We start from the raw sequence: 16,691 nt of genomic DNA, 5'->3' as shown, positions 1-16,691 counted from the left end.
GAGAAGGCACATTTTAGTGCAGAAACTGCGTATCGAGTGTCAATCAAGGCACAGCGTCGATTGTCACGTTTTCAATTCATTTTTCAGAGAGACGGCCTCTCTCTGCAAGGTAAGGAGGCGCTGACATTGGAGCTTTGTTTATTTGTAACAGAATGACAAGGATGATAATTGGGTCGTTGTTAATGCGGTCGCGATGAAACCGTAACGCTCGCAAAATTTTACTTCATCATAATCCAAGCTGCGCTGAAAACGCCAGCATATTATTTTATTCTTTCTTCTTTAAATGGTGTCACATTCCTGGGTATTTATAGTAAAAACTCGTGTTTCCCGATCTGCAAAATAAGGCATCAAAGTGAAGAAGCTGAAGTAACGAGACATGACCTCATTTGAGAAAGTGTAGAAGCCGGCGCCAAGAAAAGAGAAATAAAGTGGTGGGGCAGGTCGAGATAAACCACTGCAAGAGGTTGGTTTACATGCTATGCCCGGTCTGTGAATTGCAGTTCAGCCATTCCACAATTGTTAATCGGATTAGTAAAATAACGACGAGAGCCCGCACATACTAGCGGCTCATCAAACACCAGAATACATAAACAAATGGCTGAGTACTCACACCGCAGAGCAAAGTGGAATTTATTGCTCACAAAAGATATTCCCATCTCATGGTGCTATCATCTCTGTCTACCGTTGAAACCCCCACTGCAAAACAACCACAAACATGTTCACTTGCAAACCAATATTGCACCCATCAAAGCCGTGCTAAAAATACCTGCCAATCTCCAACAGCAGTACCAACGCAACACTGGTGAACATTCAAGCGCAGAAAAACCTAGAGTGAATGAAATACAGAGTGACTTCTATTGAGTAAATCTCTGCCGGATTACATAAAACCAGCAGCAACTTTTTTGAACCAATTGAGCTAACTATCTAAATGACATATAAAACACGAAACAGGTCGGCAATAAAGCGAACAGCTTTTATAATGTGCCAGGAAGCTTGCTTGTCCGCATAAGTCATTGTGGAGTTAAAAGGCGGAGAAATGACGTTTGGGGCATATTATATTCTAGAAAATTTCTCACTCAAAATTTAGCATTCCTTCCGGTGTAGTTTCATTGTATGCCCTACAAATGTAAATCTTACGTGACAAGGCAATTTCACGCATAAAATTATGTAGTATTTAACAATGCCGATAGCACTATAATGACCCCTGATATGCGAGATTGACAGTTTCACAGCTTGTGAACTACCTCAGTGAACATTCAATTGCATAGTACTAATTTTCCTCCTCCCAGTTTCGACTAGGAATGCTGAACAGTTTAATTTCTGGAGGACTGCGACATGATTTGTGCATTGTAAATATCTGCAAACAAATCTTCAAATGCACGGAATGCACGGAATGCCGCCCCATCCTTGCACAGATTGACAAAATGCAAAAGAATCATAAACGCAAAAGACAAAGCCATCTCTTTTATGCGGCGTTCAGGCAAATTCGCTCACCGCTCAGCACATATTAGATTAGAAATTGATAGTTTCATAACCTGAACACTCAGTAATTGGAAGCTAATGCGAAGTGATTCCTATCTTGCGCATCTCAAATCCATGTTTTTATCTCTGGCCATTTTTTTTGCGAAAATCACAAACAATTTTGTTTTGGAGATGAGGCAGCCGTGGCTCGGATAGTGAAAGGATTACTCTTCAGGATTCGAGTAAAAGAGCGGATAAATCTCCGATGAGAGTTTTGCATGATGTTTGTTTGCACCGACAGCTAATGCTATTTGCAAAACGTAAACAAGCAGTAAGGTTTTTCAGTCGTGTAATAGAGCACAGTGCAACCGTCAGGCTCTAAACCTGCGTAAGGTAAAGAGCGCCCTTCTCATCAGACTTTATGATGATCTAGTCATTACAAATGCCAGTAGGGACCCACTATGTGGCTGAGAAGCAAATCTTATTACCTGGAAAACACGACATGCGCAGTAATTTCAAATAAGCAAATGGACTAGCAAGCAATATCTACCGTCTTATTTCAAGCGATGAAAAAATTTCAGTAATTTCAGCACGGGGAGGATTTGGATATCAAATCCACTTGAGAGGATTCTGCGCGTCGCAGACTCGTCGGTTTTCCTGTCGCCCCCAATGCTAAATTTTTTTTTTTATACACGCATACATGCGGAGGTTTTCTTGTAGCCTTCCGCGCGACTTCTTTAAGTTCATGCCTTGGAAGCTCCGACAAAATAAGTAGGTATGAACGGCAGGCCTTTTGAGCTGCACAAACGAAAAAACATAATCACAACAATTAAAACTGCAAGGAGTAAATGAAAGAGCACTATTGGCGGTAGAAATTTCACAAACATGAATTTATGATGAAGGCATCCTCAGCAAATTACATGTAATTAAAAACAACTTCAAAACGCAGTTAGCACGTCAAACATGAGAAACAATATTTATGTCAGTTATCAAAATTATGCAGTTTCTCATAAATATGTTTAAAACAACGAATCAAATATAACAATCACATGCTGTCTCGAAGTTGGTAAAAGTCTACCAGTTTAAAAAAGAGGCCAAGTGGTGCTTCTTATACCATACTTGAGTTATTAGCTTAGAAATAGTGCGCACGTATTTTAGAGAGCAGCGCTTATGCACCGCGCCGATTCGGCGGTTTGGCCGCGTCGCCATTTGTCTGTGTAACCGAGCGAAAGAGAGTGACAAGCGAAAGAGAATTTTTAAAACGAGAAAGAAGGGCCACGAGCTCTGCGTCATAGTATGCACATATGATGTTAGCTTTTACTTTTTTTACCATGTGTTTTGATGCCTCCCAAAGCCTGACAAAAAAAAAAAAGGAAAAACAAAGGATTCTTTATTTTTCTCACGAGTCAAAGACAATTTCTCAATAGAAGAGAAAGAAAAGCCAAGAGCCATGAGCCATGAGCTCTGCGCCGCTCGCTTGTGGCTCTTTGCTCTTATTTCTCTTCTTCTGAAAAATCATCTTTAGCTCGTGAGAAAAATAAAAGAGTCCTTTGTAATCGGACATGCGCCATCAATGTCTAGACCTCCATTATTTCCCGGAGATGGTGGCAATAGACCTCATATCGAGAACACATACTGTGTTGGCCCCACGTCGTGTGGGGAATTGGTCACTTTTCTGGTCACATCACAGGGACCAGAGACTCTACCAGATACGTTTCACTACAACGGCTGCAAAGTGCGAACGAAAATTCACAAACCTGGACCGGTTAACTGTTGCAGGTATACAAAGAACGCCATTTGCAGAAATTCGGTCAATGCTGATTTAACTGATACTGCACAACTGAATGGGGCGAGGCTAAATTCAAATGCGGTCCATGACTATATCACTTTTCCTCTTAGCGTCCGACGAAAAAGCGAAAGCTAGAGTTAGGGGCAGGGCGACGGAAACACCGGTAGTAGTTAAAAAGAGGATTGTTGATCTGTCACAAGATCTGTCTCATGATGCGCCTGAAGAAGGCGATCCTGTCACGGCGGACTTTTTTTGCTTCATTTTGCATATTTTTTGCATATTTTGCTTCAGTGATAAAGTCTGGCCGACGCACTAAATGCAGGACGCCGACATTTCCGAAACTTGAGGATTTTACACGGCAGCAGGATGATATATAGACAAGAAAATTGCAATGCTTGCTGCACAGATTGCATAGTTGCAGCAGAAGGGCGAAAAGAAAGTTCAGAAAAAAAAAAAAAAGACGGATCCAGGTAGTACGGCAGTAAGATTAGTTGATGCTCCGAAATGTAAACCTGCCGTTAACATATATGGGAAGCGATACTAGACCCCCTTGTGCAACTGACACAGAGCACTATACATAATGAGTAGAAATCGCCGGAAAAATCGAAAGAGATTGCACAATGGAACTACAGAGTGCTCTCCAATACGTTTCCAGAACATTAAGGCAAAATTATTATATGACAAGCTTATTTCATGGGCGTTCATGATAAAGGAACATAACCGGATGTGTCTAATCACAGGGTACATAGGGTAGCAGTGTCGTTACATTCCTGATAAAGTAACGATAGAAGAGACGGAAATGCGAGGAAAAGCTACCGTCTATTTTAGGGCCAACATTCCACAAACGCAACTTGACCTGAGAAAATGGTGCGACACGCGGCAGGGGTGGCCAAGTTCACACTGCCTTCATGAAAATTAAGTTTACACTGCTAAATCAGCGACAGGCCGTTACACATGCCTGCCACACTAACACACTAACCAGACCTGACGGGGTATAAGGGCCCTGGTGCACCACAATGGCAGATGAAATTACATTGGTGGGGCAGTGGCCATGCCCCCATTAGCATAGGTTTTAATTTAGGACAAACGAAGAAAATTCGAATGAAAGTTCTTTAACACAGTGGGGTGGTGTAAGGCAGAATACTCGAACTCATTCAGTTAGCCCGAATTCTCTTGTGCCCACTATTCAAACGGTACTCGAGGATCACACACTTACGACAGTGAGCGAAAATCAGCCATCCCCCGGCATTCACCTTAAACAACTTGGGGCACACCCAAAATAGGCCAAGGTGCAGGTTGATCGCAATCATGAAGATATGAGAAGAAAAATTAAGGTAAGCCGAGTGACTGCACGTACACGCTGTTATGAAAGGCAGCTGAAACATACGAGGGGGGACGACTGGTGCAGTCGGTCAGGCTCAGGAACGACTAACAGGGCCCTTTGGAGGACTTTCGGTTTCATGGAAAAGGGGTGGCAGATCAAAGATCATGCCGAACTTATGAGATTTCACTACTGCTCACGCGAGAGGAGTTTGAAGATCAAGTTGCAGTCATTTTCTTCCCGAACCATGCACAGTCTCTGGGTCGTCCGCAGAACAAGGGTGTGGTTGACAAAACAGGGATAGCATCATCATTTACCGAATTGGAGTTATTGGCTGCTATCGAAGAAGGGAAAGGTAAAACTGCACCTGGGCAAGACGATGGTTCTTATCATGCCCAAGAAGACTTATCTTATCAAGAAGACCCAACTTACAGCCTGTTGGATGTGATAAATGATGTATGGCAAGAAGGGGAAATTCCACTCCGTCCGGTAGAAACACTAGGTGGTGGCCCCTATACCAAAGGCTGGGAAACCTCGTAGAAGCCTACAACAAGGAACGGCAGTTTGTCGAAACTGCCGAAGCCCTCCATTCTAGGAACCGCGGAAACGAGACTGCCAATATATTCGCCTGCGGTTTAATTTGCCGGGCCTAGGTCAGCCTCGATCTGGGTTTCACGAGCGAGCGGGCGCACACCTTTGCAGAGCTCACGAAAATGCCCAGTTTGAACCATCGGAGTCGGATATACCCTACCCAACACCTCTTCCTTAACCACTCGCAGCAGATCATCTGAAGACGCCCCCAGACCCACTCTCCCTCGTCTCCTCAGCTGCTAACCACCTATCGTGGGACCTCTCCTGCGTGTTGCCTATGCTGAGACCCTCACGCCACACTCTCCCACATTCTTTCCGGCTGCCTTGCTAACCCTGACCGCAAGGACAAACCGCCATCTCAAGCTGGGAAGAGTGAGAGGTCCAGCTCTCGTCCCCGGACCTGACATCGCTGCTTCTTGGGGTGAATCGGGCTGCCGACGTCACGAAGAATATTGATATGTGCGTCTCGGCGTCTCTTACAGCCTAAGTCGCTTTGGAAAGTTAAACCCCATCAACGAACACAAATCAGTTAATTTTAGTTGTCAACGGGTGAATTCCACGTGTTGCCACACAAAGACCAGTAGTTTCACCGAACGCATATTTGAATCAGACCGCCGAAACTGGAACGCCGTGTCGCCATTTGTGAACTACGCCTACAGCACTGCCAAGCATGGGTTCACCGGATATTCCCTTTTTAAGGATGCTCTACACTGTCCAAAACACCACCTTCTACTTCCTGCCCAAGGTTGGCAATGATTGGTCGGCGGCCTGTGGGACGTCACGAGACCACGAGAGCTGGAAAGCGGTGCTAAATCGAGCAGCCCCTTTGAGATATGAGAATCGAACCATCCGCAACCTTGTACCCAGGGATAAAGTTATACTGTCCCATTTTCTTTCTTGTGTTCGTGTGTGCTGAAGATGAACTGTCACCAACTAGCCCAACAACGCGTTTTTTAAAGCTATACCTATACTGCTAGGCCATTCAGGTACGTTCGTGCGGCATGAGCTTTACATCTACACTGGGTGGTCATTTACATTGTGCGGTAGCTTACCAGTGAAGGCGAATTAGAACGTGTGAGCAGCCAGGGGAGCCATTAACGCAGTCGCTTCGCAGTACTTTTCAATGCGGAGTTTAAATGTCCCTTAATTCTTTGTACAGGTGGATTCCTTGTTCGTCTCGAGCCACTTGAGCGCCGTCCAGGGGCGTAGCCGGGAGTGCTCGGTGTCAGAACATCCCCGAAATATTCCATGCTCTGAATCCGCCTCTCAGAAAAATACTGCAGGACCGTAGGAGAATACTGCAGGATACTGTCAGCTGTGTCAAGGCCTTCAACACTATCCGCACATAGTCAGTCAGGCGTCCCTCAGGCGACAGTACCAGCCATGAACCAACCTTTCACATTGGAAGAACTGTCCGCAGCTATGGAGGAATCAAGCAGATGCACTTCTCCGGGTGAAGTGTCCTATGACGCCATCGCAAAATTACCTAACTCCAGGAATATTACAATTCTTCCTCGATGTCTGGTGAGGTCCCCATGGAATGAAAGCTGGAGAAAATTGTGCCTGTTTTGAAACCTTGCAAGCTGCCAACAAGATACGCATCCTTTTGCCCATCGCTCTACTCAGTTGCGTCGGTAAGCTTACGGAGCGACTTGTCTGCAAACGCATCACTTGGTTTTTCGAAAGCCTAAATCAGTATCCTCGAGAAGTGAACGGGTTTTGCCAAGATATATGTGCGACTGATAATGCACCATCGGCTGCTTTGATGCCTCCGAAGCATGCAATTGCACTGTGTCTAGGCAGTGTATGGTGCTGCGAACTGAATTTTGCAACAAGGTCAGTACGCCCAGCCCGGAGCCTTACAATACCACGACCTACACATATTTGTCTCCAAGGATCAAGGACACGTTTACTTCCGTGATTTCCTGAGCGGTATGTTTGTCGTCACAGCCAACTGTGACAAACTTGCTGGCTCGACGGGGTAGGCGAACATCGTCATCGCAGATGCGTGGTGCCATAACGGATCCTTCATCATGTTGGGCCGGGAGCGCTCGAGCAGTAGAAAAGGAAACTAGAAGCTCGCTGAGGTTAATAAGTGTTTTATATTTAGCAAAAAAAAAATCAAACCCTTATAGCATAAGTTGCCTGGAGCACTCTCCCAAAACTAAGCATGCCGGAAAAGTAGCCTCGCGGATTGCAACTCGAGCAGTGCTTCTCCAACCGGGGCGACTGAATGACCGCCTGCCGTATACGAATCTGTGGCCCGTGCCGCCATATATGGCGTTCAACACACACTGGCTGCTAGGCGGAAACATTTTCGGTATCGTCGATGCACGTCAACAGGGTGGCAGCTTTCGATAAACCACGCCGCATCACCAGAGGTCGCTGTTTCCAGTTTCCTCGAAGCGGACTGGGAGATCTGCGCCTGGCAGGCTCGGAGGACACAGGACGGCTCGGTGAAAAATTGCGAGACTGAGGTGACCGGAACTGGCGGCTATGTACACTAGGGGGAAAGAGTTATGGCCGGTGATGTGCTCTTCAATTTCGTGCAGTATTTCGTCATAACGAGGGCGAGGTGCGTCAGGTGTGAAGCCCTGCAGGCCCATCTGACAGTAAGAGCAGTTGCGATATAGATGGCCCGGCTCTCCTCAATGATAACAAAGGGGGCGGCGTCTGTGAGAGGTCCGCCAAATGGCCGCCTTCAGTGTAGGCTGCCGGGACTGTTCATGGGATACAGAAGACCAGAAGCGCTGCTGGGGTAGTTCGGGCGCTGGAGAAAATCAGGTCGGGGTAGGCGGAGGTGAGCGTAGAATCTCAGCATAAGAAAGTATTGGAGGATTGGCAGGCGGTTGTACGAGTGGCTCATTTTTGTTGTACCTCATCGCGTATATTGTTGGAAATGGTGGCCGGATGCGCTTGGAGGCGCTCAGTGTGGAGGTGTTGCAATTCCTCCCGAACCATTTGGCGTACAAGCTCCCGGAGTGCATGATCGTTGGTACCTCGAGGCAAGTTATGGCTACTGGCAGTTGAGAGTAGGAGTGTGCAGTCAAACTGTGCGGTCATTATTTTATTTCAAAAGAAACGAGAAGAAAAGTACATAAAACATTATAGACCAATCAGCTAGCTATCCTTCACGTACAAAGTATTTACTACGGTAATCCCTAACAGAATCAGTGCAACCTTAGACTTCAATCAACCAAAGGATCAAGCAGGTTTTCGCGAAGGATACTCTACTACCGATCATATCCATCCTATAAAATAGGTGATAGAAGAATGCTCGGAATATAACCAGCCCCAATAGATAGCATTCATTGATTGCGAAAAAGCATTTGACTCAGTCTAAACCGCCGCAGTCATGAAGGCATTTCGAAATCAGGGTGTAGATGAGCCGTATGTGAAAGTAGTGGAAGATATCTATAGTGGCTGCACCGCAATTACAGCTCTGCATAAAGAAAGTAATAAAATTTCCATAAGGGAAGGCGTTAGGCAAGGAGACACGATTTCGCCAGTACCATTCACAGCTTGCTTAGAGAAAGCATTCAGGGACCTAGAAGGGAGGCGTTAGGGATAAGGGTTTGTAGAGAATACCTTAGCAACCTGCGATTCGCCTATAATATTGCCTTGCTAAGTTACTCAGGAGATGAACTACAAAGAATGATTGATGACCTAGACAGGAAAAGCAGAAAGGTAGGCCTAAAAATTCAGAAGACTAAAATAACGTTCATCAGCCTAAGGAAGGAACAACAGCTTGCAATATGGCAGCGAAACCGTGGAAGTGGTAGGTGAATATGTATTCTTTGGACAAGAAGCAACCGCAGATCCGGCCCAAGAAAAGAAAATAACCAGGAGAAATAGATTAGGATGAAGCGCATTTGGCAAGCACTCGCAGGTTATGACTAGCAGCTTACCGGTATCGCTCAATAGGAAAGTAACAGGTAGGAAACTGTTCTCGTTGAGGCTAACGAAAAGGATTCTAAATTTAAAGCTGAGGACAGCGAAGAGAGCCATGGAACGAAAAATGGTAGGTGAAACTTTAAAAGATAGGAAAAGTGTAGAGTGGCCAAAGAAATAACTCGAGTAATTGACATTCTAGAGGAAATCGAGAAAAAATGGGCATGGGCAGGCCACGTAGTGCAAAGAGACGATAACTGATAGTCGCAGGAGTAACAAATTGGATTCCAAAGGAAGGAAAGCGCAGCAGCGGGCGGCAAAAAGTTAGGTCGGTGGATGAGGTTAAGAAGTTCGCACGGGTCAAGTGGATAGATCTATCCCAAAATCAGGTTAGGTGGAGTAATATGGGAGAGGCTTTCGCCTTGCAGTTGGTTTAATCCGGCTGATGATGGTGATGATGACTAGATATATTCCTATAATATGATAGCATGTCGTTATATATACACGTCTGAGTTATTAGTGCGTAGCCGTTCTGGCCAAAATCACGGATTTCGCTGGTGGCAGTTAGACGCCTGCCATTCCGCTTTCTCTTTGTGAGCTTGAGGTGCGAAGGAGACGGTAGCGACTCCGCGAACCTAGGTGGTGTTGAGCCTCGTCGTGCGTCTTAAGCAAAGAGAAGGCGGAGTGGTCTCGCAGCTGCAGCCAATGAAGGAATGGCGTGTATCACAGTTGTGGCTGTCGCGGCTATCACCGGCAATGCTAGCCGGACTGAGTAGCCGCGTGCCGCTCGCATACCCTCAAATTCGGAATCTCTATCTCTCTGCTAGCGCCAGTTGCTCCTCGGCCATCACGGACAGCCGACGTGTACGCGCGGGGCTCCCTCAACGTCTCCTCCGAGCCACTCACCGGGCCGGGCCGCTCGGTGATACCGAAGCATATCAAAATGTAAAAATGCTTATGAATGTATAGTAGAGGTAATCAGTACTATACGCACCTACTTCGCATTTGATTAACTATGCAAATCGGCCGAATTCTTCTGCTGAAGCACTCGTTCGTATCTATCACATGTCATATAGAACTTTGTGCAACATATACTTTACTTTTACCTCTAACTACTACTTTTACCTCTAACTACAGCAGCGCATCATACCAAGTTTAACAGTGGTGAAACGTTTTTTTACTGACAAGGTGGTGCGTGCAGACCCCATTTCTGCACGGCTGCGGTCGAAAGGTTTTCAGGCAGCACGCTATGTCTTTGAGAAGCATGTCGAGCTCTCCCTGCAGCCTTATACCAAAAGGCCTCCGAAGGCTGGGGACAACGGTTCTTGTCGCCTTGAAAAAGTTAATCGCTTTATAGGTGGATGCGGTAAGTGTTCTGTTACATGGCTCTAAAGCAAACCCTGCGTCACTAGTTGCCATTTACCACATATGCCGAAAGTACTGTTCCGTCCTGCGATAAATGCGAGACTAGGACAAACAGGATGTAAGAATACCAGCAAACTTTGCTCACTTTTGCTCAAGGAGCCCGAAGGACGCATGCATCCACCGTTGCTAAACGAAGCGGACAAAAAAAACGACAGATGCCGAATACCTTGGCGGGGGGCTTGCTTGTTAATTGAAAACGAAGGTTTCAGCCCTTGCGATACGGACTCATTTCGTGGTAAGCGCCTTTGGCGGATGCCAGTTACGACCAAGTCCTTGCTGTTTCGTTCCAAAGAGAGAGCGGGGACAACAAAGTTAATAGCAATAACTGAAAGCCACCAGTTGCCTCGCACGAGTGTTTCCGTGTTATATAGTTTTGCATGCATGACTCCACATCTGAAGCCACACTTGCACTGGCATCTCTTTACTCCAGCTCCTTGATTGGATTTGAAACACGCGCCATCGCCCAGGCTACAGACGTCAGTGGAGCGGCGGTGAAAAGTAAAAGAGTGTGCCAAAGGATGAGGAGCCCTGCCGGACAACATGACGTCTAGTTGTCTTTAGGCTTCGCGGAATGTAGCGTCAAGGCCTCTTGTCTAATTGGTTTCCTTCCTGTATGCTCCGGAAGCCCCCGCCGCTAAAAATGCACCAGTCAGCTACGAACCTCTCTCCACCACCATCCCGTAATCTCAACGCCCAAAACGACCTCCATACGCCAGGGAACCTCTACGAGCCTCCACAGGCCAGAAGCCACAAAGCACTGGAAATAAAACACGTCGCCGAAATCAAATTCAAAAACGCAACTGGCGGCGATCATCGTGAAAGCGGGAATGAAAGAGTGAGACAGAGCAGAGGTTCCTCGTATTACATCGTATGATCGCTCGACATAATTTCTATTTCAGAAGAGCTCGTTAAGGCACGAAGTGCTTAATCGGGCACTGTGTCTTTGCTGCTGTCGTGATCAGAGAGTAGAGAGAGAGAGAGCTGCTGTCGTAATCAGAGAGTAGAGAGAGAGAGCTGCTGTCGTAATCAGAGAGTAGAGAGAGAGCTGCTGTCGTAATCAGAGAGTAGATAGAGAGCTGCTGTCGTGTTCAGAGAGTAGAGAGAGAGCTGCTGTCGTAATCACAGAGTACAGTGTTTTTTTCTTATGAAGTTGGCGTCTTCTTGCGCTTTGCTACAGATCGGAGCGATCGCCATTGCCATCCTTGAGTGAAGCAGGCCAGAATACTGCAAAATTGCACACATTTTCAATGTCAAATCGTAACAAAAAAAAAGAAACAGAATTGATCGTTACAAGTCACCCGTGGGTGGTGTACGGAGATGCCTTCTGTTCATATTCGAAATAAAATTACATAAAGACTTGTTCTACTCTTTAATAGCGTGCTGGATATCGTGGCCATGGATGTTCGTTAGTAAACTCCGAAACATTTTTATACTTAAAACTTCTGATAGAAGAAAATATTGCCAGCAAATAATGCCAACCGCGGAAAACGTTATTTACTGTTAAAGTTCTCCTAAACATATAGCGATTTTACTAAAGCTATCTATTTAGCTTTTGAATTAATGATGTGAAATTGTCCGAGCCCAACTGCAATGTTACACAACGAATCTCAAGTCATCTGGGCATTCATTGCCGTGATTGTAAATGCACTCCTGAGTTAAGCAACATGAGCATGCTGCGCGGGTGTGATGATAAAACCCCGTTAGGAATCATAAAAGACGTAAACATCACAGATCTTGAAGAGCTTTGTGTCAGCGCCCCTTCCACATCCCTTATAGAAAAAGAAATGCGATTTTTATCGGGAGCTGGGTAAACTTGCTTATTCTATGTGATTTCTGGTGTCGATAATTTTTTATCGGGCTTTGTTGCCCTCCCTGTGTTACTGATGCTGCGGTATATTTGCTGCAGTGGCTGGAAAATAAATCTTCAGTTGCGAGTCAGCGCTATACCTGTCTCGTCTTTTTTTTTTCTCGCCCTTCTCCTGCTTACGCTGTACTGCCATGTGATGAACCAACTAGCCCGAGATGTGTTGTTCAAGTTATTTTGAATTGAACACATTCGACAGTTAGTGCAAATAAGGAGTTCGAAGCCGTGCAGAAAACGCTGCCATATAAAATTTCTAAACTTAACAATAATTTTCTAAACTCTTGCAATACTAGTGAATCCGCCAGCGCACAAACTCGAAGCTGAGGGCATTAGATGAGCAAAGAAAGGAGACGTTTGCCGATGCATCAGACGCGGTGCCTACGGCGCCTAACTTGAACTGCGTGCGCTATTCCACTATGTCATATCGAAATTCTTTTACTTCTCCACCTCTTTAAATGACAACGGCAGGCATTTCCAACTGCACGAAGTTATTTTTAAAGCAACAAAGCACGGTGTTCAGAATGTCAGAATTAGTATTTTTACACTTTGATTTTTGTGACGCAACAAATAAACCTCATAAGCTTCTTCACAAAATTAGCGTGGCATATGAAGCTGAGAATGAGGATCAGTCACTTAAATTTCAAGCTAACCGCCTAACGCCCAACCGTTTGGAAGTTTGGTCAGAAAGGCCTTCAGTCCCTGAGGACTATACTTTTCTTGCAACCACGGCCACCTAACTTTTAGAAAATGGCAACGTACATAATGTCGTTCAAATATCAGCGCCCCGTTTTTCTGACAGCTTCCACCGTAGCTTAGATAATAATAATAATAATAATAATAATTGGTTCACAGGAAGGAAAAGGAGCAGTATCTGTGACACTTGCTCTGTGGACACCTGAACCGCGCCGTAAGGGAAGGAAGGAAGGTGGGAGTGAAAGTGGAAAGAGAGAAACGCAGCCGCCGTTTTCGGGTTCGACCCCGGGAACTCAGGCAAAGTTGGTTGGTTGGTTTGTGGGGTTTAACGTCCCAAAGCGACTCAGGCTATGAGAGACGCCGTAGTGGAGGACTCCGGAAATTTCGACCACCTGGGGTTCTTTAACGTGCACTGACATCGCACAGCACACGGGCGCCTTGCTTTTCGCCTCCATCGAAAAGCTGCCGCCGAGGCCGGGATTCGATCCCGCGTCCTTGGGAACAGTAGTCGAGCGCCGTAACCACTGCGCCACCCCGGCGGGGTCAGGCAAAGTAGTCGGGCGTCTTACCACTGCACCACCCCAGCGGGGCGCGTAGCTTAGATTTCTTTCCGTTTTTTTTCGAGGAGAGGTTATCAAAATTGAGCTAGAAAAAAAAGCGATAAGACGAAATAAAATCATAACAACAGCTCTCAGCAGTGCCACAGCCACCAATGGCCGCCGGCAGTAACTCGTCCGCCCGTACGCCCTACTCTCTGCTATCCCACGAATGAATGACTTCAAAAAGCAAGGAAGTGCAAAGTATGGACAAATAAGCGCATTTAGCCTTGCCCCATAACTGGTTTTGCTCACCGGAGGAGAAGGCAGACGTCGAAGCCTATAAATACACACGGACGAAAAAAAAAGCGAAGCTGTCCCCGTCGGTATCACAACAAAACAGATGAGCCACGGATATATCGTAACCCGTTCCGTTCTTTAATGGAACTGTGCGCGCTCCAGTTTCGTAACAGGTCGGAAGCGAGCGCGCTATACGAGGAGAAAAGGATAAAGAGGGGCGTCAGCCAGGTTTGTACAGTAGCAGCGTCTCGTTCTATTATAGCACCAGGGCAGTGACAGTGGACTTAAAGTGGGACGTTTAGAGCACTAAGCGGTGATTTTCCGCTCTGTAGACACGATTAACACGTAGTTAGGCGAACTATTGAGCCGTATATTAAGTTTAAAATTGTCGGATTTGGCAGAAACGGTGAAAAAAGCTTCGCCGCCATATCAAAGCACCGGCCTTACACTGAGCACTCACCCGGCAGTGCAACATATGTAAGATTCTTAGGCTCGCACTCCAAAAGCATTACAACAATAAGTATCAAGTGCGACATTTTCTCTTTCTTTCCTTCCGAGTGCATGTCTTCGTAGGTCTTGTACAATCCAGAGAGCACAAAGCGGCAGAGGTCTGCGTTCCGTCAATCCATGAGAATGCGCTGTTCTTCACTTTCCTTTAACAGCGGGAGCTGTTATACGGGTCCCTTCCCGAGAGAAGCTTCAGCGGGGTTGCAACACGGGGCTGGCTACCACGGTAGCAGCCCCAAGGGTGGCGAAAAAAACCAGAGCGCAGAAAGCTCCGACTTGACGCAACGTGAGCTCAACGCTCATGACGTCAGAGCCGAGCGCACGACAGCTGCACTGCCGTGTCCAACTGGCAGGAGAAAAAAAAGCAGCTCTCGCAACCCGCTGCGATGACCAGCGTGAAGACCATCGTCGCCTCAAACAAGATCCAGATATGTTCTTTGCCGAAAGGGAAACCAATCGGCACCAGGTCCAGACTAAGCTTCGATGTACAGCAGACGAAGACAGCATATAAATGAGTACTGCTTAAGCGACAGCGAGAGCTTAGCCAGTAAGTACACCTTGCCAATTTTACAACCTGAAAGCTCGAGCATCGATCGCCAAGTCGATAAGCGCGGTATTACGGATCGCAGCGACAAACACAGCAAGAATACGCTCGTGCGCGCAGTGTGCAGCCCGGTGCAGCTGTCCTCTGTCAGGCTGTTCCGGAAAACGGACCCACTCCCCCCTTTGAGCACCATTATCGTATACATCATTTTCTGAATGTTGCCATCAATTTATAAAGGCTAACGGAATGCGATATACTCCAGCTGATTGTTATTTTTTTCTAAGGCTCACGCAGCGCTTACCTGTGATAAATAAAAAAAGAACCATCTGCTACTGCATGCCCTACTGATTAGGAACTTCCATGTCTCAAAGAATAAAGCAGGTTCGTTACTAGTGACTTACGGGAATAAAATTTATTAACGCCATCGCGTTAATGGGCGTTCAACATAAAATTTGGCGTCGGCGCCAGCATTGGCATTGTGAACGAAAGATCACGGGCATGGCGCGCCGCTTGTAGGCGGTAGCTGGCCGCTGCCATAGCCGTGCACTTACTGGCCGTAGGGTTGCCTGACTTTACGTTTGGCAGGAGTTGCCACCTCGGGCCTTTCTCCAAGGCGCCTTCAGTAATTTATAACACATTACGCAGTATCTACGGGCTTATATAGTTTATCGTTTCGTAGTGACTGTAGTCTATTGGCTAGCACAAAATTTTATTAATAATTTGCTTCATCTTTACTCGAGTTCAAGCAGCACTATACAATTTCGTGATATTTAAAGTCAGCCAGCGTCAGTTTTTCGGCAGACATATGTTTGGTTTTAAAAAGCTGCCGCTCCATTTAACTTATTAGCACTCGTCCAGCTCGGATTGTTGACTCGAAATGAATTCACGGTAATTGCATAAACCACACATTTTCCGCCCCAAGGTTGCAAAGAATAAAAAAAAGTACAGAAACGCAAATTCCCTTGACTGCCGCGATCCGTGAAGAGCATCAAAGGCAAAGCCGGGGCGAGTTATCTTTGAAATCGAGAACTCAGTGACTGAAAGTTAAACGATCACTGCTATTGCACACTCGATCTCATCGAACATCGCACAGCTGTTTTCGAGGTCCAAGCGGGCATTGTCAGATACCAAGTGAAATCGATCCCGCGCAAGCACGAACAGCCCGGGGCGGGGACCGCAGTTACAGAACCGGTCGCGGTCTCACTCCGGGATATGTAATTTCTCGCGCGACTGACCCGAAGCGTGGGTTCCGCTTGTTTGTGGGCGGGAACAGGATCACTGAGTGATCCGGATCGCCTACGCTGGACTTGCAGGGTACAACTGAGCTCATTTATTCGGGTAAAAGCAGCTAAGCTATTTATTGTTCACACATAATTAGTTAAGTTAGGAGCATCGCCGGCAGCCCGTTTCGATGGAGGCGAAACGGAGCGGCGTCCGTGTGCTGTGCGATGTCAGTGCACGTTAAAGGTCTCCTGGTGGTCGAAATTACTCCGGAGCCCTTCACTACGGCACCCCTTTATCTCTTTCCATTTTCCTTCCCACCTTCCTCCCTTCCCTTACGGCGCGGTGGTTCAGGAGTCCACAGAACAAGTGTTACAAATACTCCACATTTCGTTTCCTGGGAACCAATTATTAAGTTGTGTGGTGCTAGAGAGCTGTGAAAGATCTCCCATGGGAGAAAATATGTTATTTTTTTATTTTCTGCACTTTTCGTTTTCCTTGTTTGCTATCATCCATGGCTGACTTCCACACGCATATCAACTAGATAA

Source organism: Amblyomma maculatum, chromosome 2 (genome assembly GCF_055883805.1).
Source record: "Amblyomma maculatum isolate TAMU_Amacu chromosome 2, ASM5588380v1, whole genome shotgun sequence".
Classification (NCBI taxonomy): Eukaryota; Metazoa; Arthropoda; class Arachnida; order Ixodida; family Ixodidae; genus Amblyomma; species Amblyomma maculatum.
This window is presented reverse-complemented; position numbering follows the sequence as displayed.